This window comes from Ceratotherium simum, chromosome 2, assembly GCF_057802395.1.
Source record: "Ceratotherium simum simum isolate JZ-2026a chromosome 2, ASM5780239v1, whole genome shotgun sequence".
Classification (NCBI taxonomy): Eukaryota; Metazoa; Chordata; class Mammalia; order Perissodactyla; family Rhinocerotidae; genus Ceratotherium; species Ceratotherium simum.
The window spans coordinates 63,401,721-63,413,599 of record NC_141901.1 but is presented as its reverse complement, the minus strand read 5'-3'; positions in this window follow the sequence as shown (position 1 = coordinate 63,413,599).

Below are 11,879 nucleotides of genomic sequence, written 5' to 3'. Positions count from 1 at the left end.
TTAAAACACAATTCTGACTCTTGGCTTCAAGGCATGTACTTTTTTCTTTTTTTTGTTTTTTAAGGTAGTAAGATGAACACTTAACAACTCCCCGCAGATGTAACCAAGAGAGTGCATGTAAATGAATCCTAGGGAGTTTGGAAATGCACCAAATCCCAACCAAGTACTGAGCTGTTGGCTCAGAAAGGTAGGGCTGCATGTGACTGCAACTGAGAAATTTCAAACACCACCCATTCATTTATTCGTTAGTATTTATTGTGTCTTGCTATGAAAGGCATATGCTCTTAAGTATTAAATTGAACAGCCCAAATTTAGGTACTCAAAGGGAGTGTTTTTCAAACTGTTAGTAAAGTCAGTAAAATTAATTTAAGGAGATGTAGGATCTTAATGATTCTTAATTCTTCTTAAAGAAAAATAATAAAATTTTATTAATATTAATGAAAGTGATAGAATAGATAAAATAGCATGGAATAAATTATATACAAACTTATTTCACCTAGTAAAGGGTATTTGTGTGTGTGTGTGTAAGCCTTTGTTTATGCATGCACATACACACTCATATGTGCTGCATCACAATGTAAAATGTATTTTTTCTTGTGTTTCTCAGTCAAGAAGATTGAAAGACACCATTGCTCTAAGGAACAATGGAGAATATTCACTCAGAAGCAAGAGTCTACAAAATTTAACATTCAAGGGGCATACTGGTTAAGTTAGGTACACTCTGCTTTGGAAGCCCAGGTTTGTAGGTTTGGATCCTGGGCACAGACCTACACCACTCATCAAGCCATGCTCTGGTGGTGACCCACATATTAAGTAGAGGAAGATGGGCATGAATGCTAGCCCAGGGCCAATCTTCCTCAGCAAAAAGAGGAGGATTGGTAACAGGTGTTAGCTCAGGGCCTATCTTCCTTACCCCCCCCCCCAAAAATAAAATATAACATTCAAGTACTTTATGTTACATTGTAGAATAGACTGAAAATAAGAACCTTAGAGCATAACTAATGATCTAAAATGATGAAATTTTCCCTGCTGTAGTCTAAAAAACAAATTTAATCATATTGTTTTCAGCTACCTTAATAATCTGGCATCAAAAACAGAAATTTTAAAAAACTACTTCTTTGTTTTGCCTTTGTTTTTATAATTACTACTAATAAATATTTGTTATTTCTTATGGAAACAATCCTAATCAGCCAATCATTCCCGCTTTCGGCCTCTTTCCAAGAAGCCAAGGACAAGCTATTATAGATGGAATAGCTTAAAGCAAATTTGATTGTTATGATCTCTTTTACAAAATCCTTACTTTATTTTTTTAAGGAATCAATGAAAGAAAATTTTCCCTCTGTTCCAAAGCCCTCAATTGATATTATTTTTTCATACCCGTGATTTAGGGTTTTTGGGATTTGAGCCATTTCTGATTAAAATTCTTCTACTGATCAAGGTTGGCCTTAAAGCTTGATGCCTTGCATATTTGTTTACAAATTGGCAGCATTTCTCTAATGAGCTGTGAATCTTGGGACAATAATATATTTATTGGGACCAGTAGGAATATAGTAACATAGTCACATCATGAAAAGTATTTATTACAAGCTGTTTATGGCGCCATAAACTTTTTATTTTTTACTATTAAAGTAGGAAATAGTTGTCTGCAGCAGGACTTTGAAGTAATAGTGCTTTCATATAGGACACACTGGCTGTATTATGTATAGTATTTTATCTACATATAAAAATATTTAACATTTAAAAAAATCTGTCTTGGATCACAAACAACAGAATTCACGACATTCAAGAGAAACCTTAGTGGAATAAATTATAAAACAACATAGTCATAATACTGACTCATTAAAAGAGAGGGATGGAAGTGGAAAAGTCTGATTTATTGGTCTAAACAGAAGTTGAAGATGATAAAAGACTTAGTAAAACATTTACTAATATAGATCTCTCATCAGAATATAGAAATTAAATAGCTTGAAATTTTGGTATGTTTTTAAATAAACAATATCATATATTTATAATATTTAACATAAACTGTCAAATTAACAGTGGCTTAGAAAGTATCATCTTAAAATAGTTCTTGAACCTGGGTTCTCTCATCTTTGGTGTTATCAAATATGGTTGTGTGGACTATACATTGCACAGGGCATGTAGCTTAGGGGATGTGGGGGTGGGGTGGTAGGGGGTGGGATGAAGTCAAGCTTCCCTTTGACAAAAAAGAGTGATTTCTTTTAAATTTGCAAAACCTGTAGACTGACAGAGGCCTTGCACAACTTCTTTTTGCTAGTCTATATGCTCTTCTACCCCTAATCTTATGCAGCCTACTGCCGGATACAATAGGGTTAAGTGGAAAGACATTACTCTTACTTAGCATGACCACTTTTGCAGGAGGGCTACAGAAAAGGTCTTAGGGTAGATTTGTTATAACACAAGTCAAAAAAAGCTTGTATTTTTAAAAATTATTTATATTATCAATACATAAAATAGTTGTAAATTTAGTTTTAAGGTATATGGATTTGCTTTTAAGAAAGAATTTTATTTAAAAAAATTTTTTTAAATAGTCTTTTGTTATGTCCCAGAACATAGTAAAACCAGTTTTCTATTCCAGAAATTGTTTAAAAATTATATTTCAATTTTTATTCATTTTAACACCTCTTATCACTGTCAAAATTATATGATCAAGGTAATTATAGTCTAGATAACCACAAATAATTATAGTTGTTTCATTGGATTATAAATACTTATGAAATTTACATCTTATATCATATTCCCTCTCAAAATATAGATCTCCCTTATCTGTAGCCTGGCAAACAAAATTTAAATGCAATTAGATTCTTCTAACTTTTCCATATTAGTGAAACAACGTGATCTTCACCTATGTAGTTTATTTCCACAGGCATCTTCCCAAGTCCATTCTACTTTTACCAATCAGGCCTGCCATTCATCCCATTTTTTATTATGCCTTCCACTCCAGATAGGACATTCCATTCATCGATCCACAGAAAACTCCCTTGTTTTCTTCTCATGTGACTCTACAACCTGTAAAACCTGTAAAAACATCCTTATACTATATTGTTGGTGCAACTACAGAACGTATTGGGGAGTAAGTGTGCACTGTTGGTATACATGGCCTGTTTTGATTTGTTTGTTTATTATTGTTTCTTGGAGAGAAAAAACACAGCAGAAAAGTAGACAATACAACAAACGCTCATTTCTCTCCATCCAAAATCACAAATGCTAATTTTTTCCTTTTACACTTGTCAACCTTCAAAAACAGAAACCAGTTTAAGATTTGGGATCAAAGAATTGCAATTCGAGGAGTAGAGATTCAGGTAGAAACTCAGACAACGTCCGACTAGGGAGTAAAAGTCAGGGGCTTTTAAAGGCAAAGAAGGGAGGCTATATTACAAAGAACTTTAATTGGAGTTGGAGGCAGAAGCTAGTCTTGGCTAAACATTGATTATTGATTCTATCTTCAGAAAGTCCACAAACATTAGCCTTTGTGATCAGGATGTCTGTTCTTCTGCTAACTTCTCAAACAATTGCTTTTAAAACAATTGCCATTTTCGCCCAGTCCAAAGGTTTGGCCCAGTCCATGGGTCAAGACAGCAAGGCAGTTTCTCTGGAAAGGCAGCTCTGACTCCACTTTAAAATGGCTCAGCTAAAGTCAATTTTGACATAATTTTAGCCTAATTCTTGATTAAAAAAAAAAAAACAGAAAAAACCCAAACACAGATATATTGAATTCCATTTTAATCAGCTCTCAAAGGTAACTACCATTTTGAATTTGTTTTGTATTTTCTAGTTTTTTAACCATGTATTTCTGAAATTGGGATATGTACATATGTAATTAGAAAAGGGTATCAAACAACAACACGTGCAGTTAAAGAAATTATTGCAAAGCGAACACTGTGTAACCATCTCCCAGGTCAAAATATATAACATTGCTAGAATCTCAGAAATTGTTCCCAAATGTCCCTTACCCATAGCATCTCACTCCTGATAAAGTACCACTACTCTGGGGCATGGCCCTGTGGCCGAGTGGTTCAAGTTCCACACACCCCGCTTCAGCAGCCCAGGTTCACCGGTTCGGATCCAGGACGTGGACCTACTCCACTCACCAGCCATGCCGTGATGGTGTCCCACATGCAAAACAGAGGAAGACTGGCACAGATGTTAGCTCAGGGCTAATCTTCCTCAAGCAAAAAAAGAAGAGGATTGGCAACGGAAGTTAGCTCTGGGCAAATTTTCCTCAGCAAAAAAAAAAAAAAAAACCACTGCTCTGAACCCTGTGGTAATCAGTCTCTTGCGTTATTAAGTTTAGCCTTCACCTATGCATTACAAACACCACAGTTTAGTTTTGTCCAATTTTGAAATTTATATCAATGGAATCACACACTATATGTTTTATGCGTCTGGCTTTCACTTGACATTATATTTTTTAGATTCAAATACACAGTTTGTCCATTTTCTTGCTGTATTGTATGCCGTTTCATGAATATACAATTTAATTCTTTATTATTGGCAGAGATTTGGATTGTTTCCATTTTTTCTCAATGTGACCAACATATATAACCTAAGGTAACGGAGCATGCATTTGTCTACAGTGTATACTTGGAGTGGAATCACATTTGATAGGATATGTGGATTTCTAACTTGAATGGAAAATTCCAAACTTGTTTCCAAAGTTGATGTACTATTTTACACTCTTACCAAGAGTATATAAAAATTCCATTGCTCTACACTTCTGGAAAACATAGAATTGTTTATGATTTTAATGTATTGCCAACTTATTACAGTGAGTGTATAATGGCATCTAGTATAGTTTTATTTTGCATTTACTTGATTGTTAATGAGCTCAATTGCATTTTCATATGTTTCTCCTATAAAATTCTCTGGAACTTTTTTTACAAAGTATTTAGATTTTTATTCATTATTCTATTGGATTATTTCTCTTTTACCATTAATTTGTAGCATTTCTTTATATATTCTAGATATTAATCCTATATTTGTGTTATGTACTATAAATAACTTCTGCTACTTTGCACCTTCGTTTTTAATAATCTCTATAGTTTATTTTTTATACATTTACATACCACGGTTTTTCCATAAATGAACGATATCCCTGATTCCCAAGCTGTGTCCTGAGGCACTCCAGGACCCCACATTGAACTCACAGGGGTACTGCAGGACATTTTAGATTTTCAAGGGAAATTCAGTAATACTGAACATCTGTAGAACAATGTGTAAAATGTTTTCTTGAGGAAGTTTACAGTTTTCACATTAGATTGTGTTACATTCTTTTAAATGATAACATATGTTTGTGAAGATAGGTTTCTGATCTTTTCTGTGATCAAAAGGAATTATCAGTCTAGACACAGACCTTAGATCCTTTGCAAAATTAACTCAAAATCAATCACAGGTATAAATGTAAAACTCAAAACAATAAAATTCCTACAAGATAAGATAAGAGAAAACCCAGATGACCTTGGGAATGGTGATTCCATTGGGACCTTGGGAATGGCTTTTTAAATACACCAAAGGTATGATCCATGAAAGAAAGAACTGATAAACTGGACTTCATTAAAATTAAAAACTTCTGCTCTGTGAAAGACAATGTCAAGAGAATTAGAAGACAAGCCACATACTGGGAGAAAATATTTGCAAAAGACACATCTCATAAAAGACTGCTATTCAAAATACATAAAGAATCTTTAAAACTCAGCAAGAAGAAAACAATCTGATTAAAAAATGGTTCAAAGACCTTAACATACATCTCATCAAAGAATATATACAGATGGCAAATAAGCATGTGAAAAGGTGTTCCACATCATATGTCATCAGGGAAATGCAAATTAAAACAATGAAATATCATTACACACCTATTAGAATGGCCAAAATCCAGAACCCAGCAATACCAAATGCTGATGAGGATGCAGAGCAACAGGAACTCTCACTCATTGTTGGAGGGAATGCCAAATACCACTGTTACTTGGAAGACAATTTGGTGGTTTCTCACCAAACTAAATTTACTCTTACCATATGATCCAGCAGTCATGCTCCTTGGTATTTACCCAAAGGAGTTAAAAACTTCTGTCTATATAAAAACCTGCACATGGATGTTTATAGCAGTTTTACTCATAATTGCCAAAACTTGGAAAAAACCTTTAAATGTCCTTTAGTAGATGAATAAACTGTGGTACCTCCAGACAATGGAATATTATTCAGCACTAAAAAGAAATGAACTATCAAGTCCTAAAAAGACATAGAAGGAACATAAATATATATTATTAAGTGAAAGAAGGCAATTTGAAAAGGCTATATACTGCGTGATTTCAACTATATGAAATTCTGGAATAAGCAAAATTATGGAGACAATAAAAAGATTAGCGGTTGCCAAGTGTTGGGGCAGGGGAGAAGGATGAATGGATGGAACACAAAGATTTTTTAGGGCAGTAAAAATACTTTGTATGATACTATAATGATGAATGTATGTCATTATACATTTGTCCAAACCCATAGAATGTACAATACCAAGAGTGAACCTTAATGTAAATATGGACTTTGGGTGATTATGATGTGTCAACATAGGTTCATCAACGGTAGCAAATGTACCACTCTGGTGGGGAATGTTGATAACAGAGGAGGCTATGGATGTGTCCGGGCAGAGGTATATAGGAAATCTCTGTATCTTCCCCTCAAATTTGCTGTGAATCTAAAACTGCTCAAAAAAATAAAATCTTAATAATAAAAAAATCTTTTAAAAAGAAATTACCACTCAAAAAAAAATTTTGGGAAAGGAAATGAGGGTGGCAACATCCAGTCTAATTCCAAGGTTGAAAAGTAGTGCAGTAACAGATACACACATCCCATTAATAAGTAAGTGAGATTATTTAAGAATGAAATAATATTTTTCAATTTATGCACATTTATTTTTCAAATAGCCACCACATTTTTAGGATATAAGCACTTATTTTTTTGAATCTAACTATTAAATACAGAATGGTTGAGCATTTCTTTTGGCCTATGGCTGTCATGAAAAAACTTGAGACCCTCAGGGCATCATGAACAGAGAAATTTTAAGAACGTCAAGAATAATAGTGTTGCAGTAAAAAGAGGTTGTAATTGGTTGGTTTGGGGAAATGTACAATTTCTGTAATTAAACATGTAACTAATAAGCCTGGGAAACTAAGTTTGGAACCTGAATGCCTCCTTTTCATATTGTGTTTGGATAAGCCTTGGTCTCATTACCTGAACAGAGGTTTCAATATGGCTATTTCTCCGCTCAAGTTGACTCAAATTCGTGACCCTAAAATTTTATTCCTCTTAATTAAATAATTTTTAATAGATCATTTAAAGAGTATCTTTAAATAAAATAATGATAAACGCAGTTTACCTGTTTCCTCTCAATTTCCTGCTTTAATTATTGTAATTAGTAGCTCTTTCTTCTTAATGCCACACAGATGTAACAAGTAACCTTTAGCCATTTTGATTATCTCTATAAAATTTTAATGATTAAAACTTGTTTTGATAGTTTATCAAATCTCTGAGCATTCTGATTTTACAGAATAATAATTCCACTTTTTCTTAACCTATATGGAGTTATAGTTACTGAAATCAGAACGGTGGAAAATTAAGAAAATGTTATGTGTACCACTGCACTTCTTTTCTCTGATATTTCAAATTTTTTCTCTTCTTTACCTAGGAAAGGAATGAGCAGAAGTTCTATCCGGGACAAAAAATACCAATGGTTTCATTAGGTGAAGCTATTTTTCCTTTCATTTTTATACAAGATGCACAGAAATATTCTCAGACCCAATCATACTCGTTTTGAACTTTATATATTATACCTTTATGCTTTAGGTCAATTTTTTTTTTTTTTTTTTTTACAAATTGTCTATTAACTTGCAGTTGACATTATTGTGTCCAAAATAAGCAAACTAAATAGAATACTAAAAATGTCTTTGGAACAACTTTATGAATGTAATTTCTTTCACACAAAATGTTATACTATACAAAATATATTTACACTATTGTCTCATTTGAAGCTCACAACTATTCTTTATTTATCAAGACAAAAGAAAAAAACAAACTCAAATAGATAAGGTGATTTTCCAATATTCACCTTGACATTAGGGGACAGAAATCATATTTTAAACTAGGTATTTTAACTCAACATTAAATGTCCATTCCAACGTACTATGTCACATCACTTTTTTATAGAAATTAAAAAGAAAAAAAAGGAGCTGGCCCAGTGGTGTAGTGGTTAAGTTTGTGTGCTCCACTTCAGCGGCCCAGGGTTCATGGATTCAGATGCCAGGCATGGACCTACACATTGCCATCAAGCCATGCTGTGGCGGCATCCCACACACAAAATAGAGGATGTTTGGCACAGATGTTAGCTCAGGGCCAATCTTCCTCACCAAAAAAAAAAAAAAAGGAAAAAAAACGTTCACAGGTTCTGTTGTGTTTTGTTGTGTTTTTCTCAGGGAAAAAAAAGACTTTAAAAGAAAATCCTAAGCTCCCTAAATAATATTATTTGCTTCTCCTTTCCATTGTAATTGTGATTTTTTCCACCTTTTGTCCTTTAATCTACTTTAGCTGATTGGAAGGTCTTTTCAATACATATGTGGAGTTATTCTATAGCAGTGGGATCTTCCAGCCATGATCTGTGGGCCTCACCTGGCTTACAATCTGTTTTTGCAACCAAACTTTTATTTGAACACAGCTCTACCCATTCATTTACATAATGGCTGCTTTAATGCTACAAGGGCAGAAGTGAATGATGCGACAGGGACTGTATGGCTTGTCGTACAGAAAACAATATCTGGTCCTTTAATAAAGAGTTTCTTACCTCCTGTTCCTTAGTAATTAATGTGATCAAGCAAAGTCTACTACACTTCTCATTATTAAACCCAGGTTGAATAAACAAGTGAGAAGAAAGCATTTAAGTTGGAGCCATGGCTTGCAGAGGCCAGAGTATATTTTGTATGTTAAAAAGAGTGAATATTGACTCATAAGTTTAACATTAGACTCTAACATTTTTACTTCTTTTATTTTCTTGTTTGCTTTCTCATAAACTTTATGACTTCATTAATAGATAAAATAGTATTTACCATTAAACCCAGGTCTTTAGGAAATAAATTAGGTTAAAAAGGAGGGAGAAAGAGTAAAGTATTCCAGGCAGAGGGAACAGCCTATGCAAACTCATGTGGAGACGAGAGAATATACAGTTGATATTGCTGAAGCAAAGGGTGTGTAGGGAAATACTTAAGGTCATAGCATAGAGATTATGTGTAACCTCTCTGTATATTGTGGGCTGAAGACAACAATAATTTTTCAGCAATTCTCTGCATGAGTGTGAGCTTTACCTTTCCCATTATAGAATGGGCAGGGTATTGACTGCTTGTGAATGATAGAATATAGGAGAAATGACACTTTAAATTTCTGGACCTATCTATAAGAGACTGTCAGTTTCCACACCCTGTCTCCTGGAATCCTCCCTCTTAGGATCGGCTGCCATGCTGAGGAGCCCAAGCCACAAGGAAAGACACAGGGGGTTGCTCCAGTCAACAGCCCCAGCTGAGCTCCTGGCCATAGCCCCAATAATGACTTCTAGCCGCGTGAGTGAGTCATCTAAGACATGCAGCTCAGTTGAGTCTAGTCTTTCAATGACTTCAACCTAAGCTGTACTTGACTGCAGTCACAAGGTCTCTTGAGAGACTCTGAGCAAGAACTATCCCATTGAACCCAGCCAACCCGTAGAACTGTAAACAACAATAAGAAATTGTTATTTTAAGCTTCTAAGATTTGATGTGATGTGCTGTGCAGCAACAGATCATCAGATCATTGAATGTCAAAATATATTCATAAGCAGCTGATTCATGGGTCTAAATATTTTAGGTTATTGAAGAGATCACCAAAAGAGACACTGATAAATTTGGCATAACGAGTATTACTTAAGCTGTGGTGATTCACAAGCTCCAGAAGCTTGTAATGGGAGGAAGAAATAACACTTACTTGATTTTCGTCTCTGATCTTCTTTGTGATGACTACTCAGTTCTACATGATTTCAAAACACCCACGTTATAAATTAAATTATACTTTTCTTCCCTACAATGAGACTCAGTTTAACAAATGTAAAGAAGAAAACTGAAAAATGAATAAGACACAGTGGATTGTGAATTCCTATTTATATTTTACCCAAATTCTTCAAGGCTTTAAATAAATATGCTCAGTTGACCGACATTTACATGAACAAAACCCTTAGTAGATCTTGATATTTAGACAATGATGTTGAGAAACAGTCTTATACCCTAAACTAAAATCTGAAATCAAATTACTGAAGTATAGAAATCGTTAACATATTTTATTAAAATTGAGTGCTTATTAACAGTTTATCTGAGAAAAAACAATAAACTGATTTGATGCTGAAATATCTCTATGTAAATTTATCTGTAAATGGTGGTTTTCTACAAATGGCTTTGTAGAATTTAAAAAAATATTTCTGGTAATTTCTTTATTGATCATTTTATTTAGTTTAAGATTATATCACTGTGAGTCAGGTACTTTTGTTCTCTTCAGTATTTTGATCAGAAATATAGGTAGCATCCTATGACACTTTTCATTTCCTATGTGTGTATTCTCTGAATAATTTGACTGAATTTGTGATAGAATAATCATCACTTGGCTGTACTTCTTTGGAGCTGAAGATGAGTGATACAAAAGGACAAACATTATAGCTCTAAGATAGTTTTATTGCTAGATGGTCAGGTTGCCACTAACTATAAAACTTTGTAGCTATTTAATACATGTTTAATGAAGTTTATGGAATTTATGTGACATTTGAGCTATATATTTTGGTATGATTGGATCCCAATTAAAAATGATTTCCTGACTTAAAATTGTGAATGAAGTTAATTTTCCCTAATGACCCCAAATATAAAGAAACCAGTGAACTTTGCTGGTGTCCCTGTTCATTACTGAACTGTCGGTATCTACAACATGATTTTGTAAAACATGAAGGTACAGCTATGAGCTTGTGATGTATTTTATATATCAAGTGAGAATATTAATGTAAATGATCTATTTATCAAATATTCTAAATCCTTAATACTTTGAGGAGAGTTTTTGGGGGATTTTCTGCCAGAAATGATAGAACTCTACCCCGAATATTTAGAATTTAAAAAACCCAGATCATCAAAGAGCATTCTCTAATACAGAACAAATGAGAACTAGAATCAACTAAGCAAAAGTAAAATATAAAAATATTAAATATGAATCTGCTATCAGATTATATTAGTAAGTTATTGTTTATTTTCTTAGGTTTTATAATGGCATTATGGTTATGTAGAAAAATTCTTATTTTGAGGAGATTCATGCTGAGATTTTTAGGGTAAAGTATCTTGTCTGTAACTTACTTTTAGATGACTCAGCAAAAAATATATATATGAGTGACTATATATGTATATACTACAAAGGTTAACATATTTTCAATCTAGGTAGTAGGTAATATTTGTGTTCATTGTATCCTTCTTTCAACTTTTTTATGATTAGTATTGTTATGAATAAAAAATTGAGAGAAAAATCTTTTTGACAAGACCCAAACAGAAGTCTTTTTCTCATTTTGGTGAAAATTAATTGCTTTATTTTTTCAAGTGAACTATTTTTTAAAATTCTTCACTAGAAGTACTGTTTTTCTCCTTCAAGCAAATGACATTTAAAGAAGCCGTAGTGAGGGAAGGCTGCTGGGCATTTGCATTCCTGATATCGCAGGTGGAGCAGCTAGATGTAAAACGATCAGATTACATCAGAAACTCCTCATCAGACTATAAATTTCAAGTTGGCAAGAAAAACACTATTTTCGTTCACCACGATATATGTGCTAA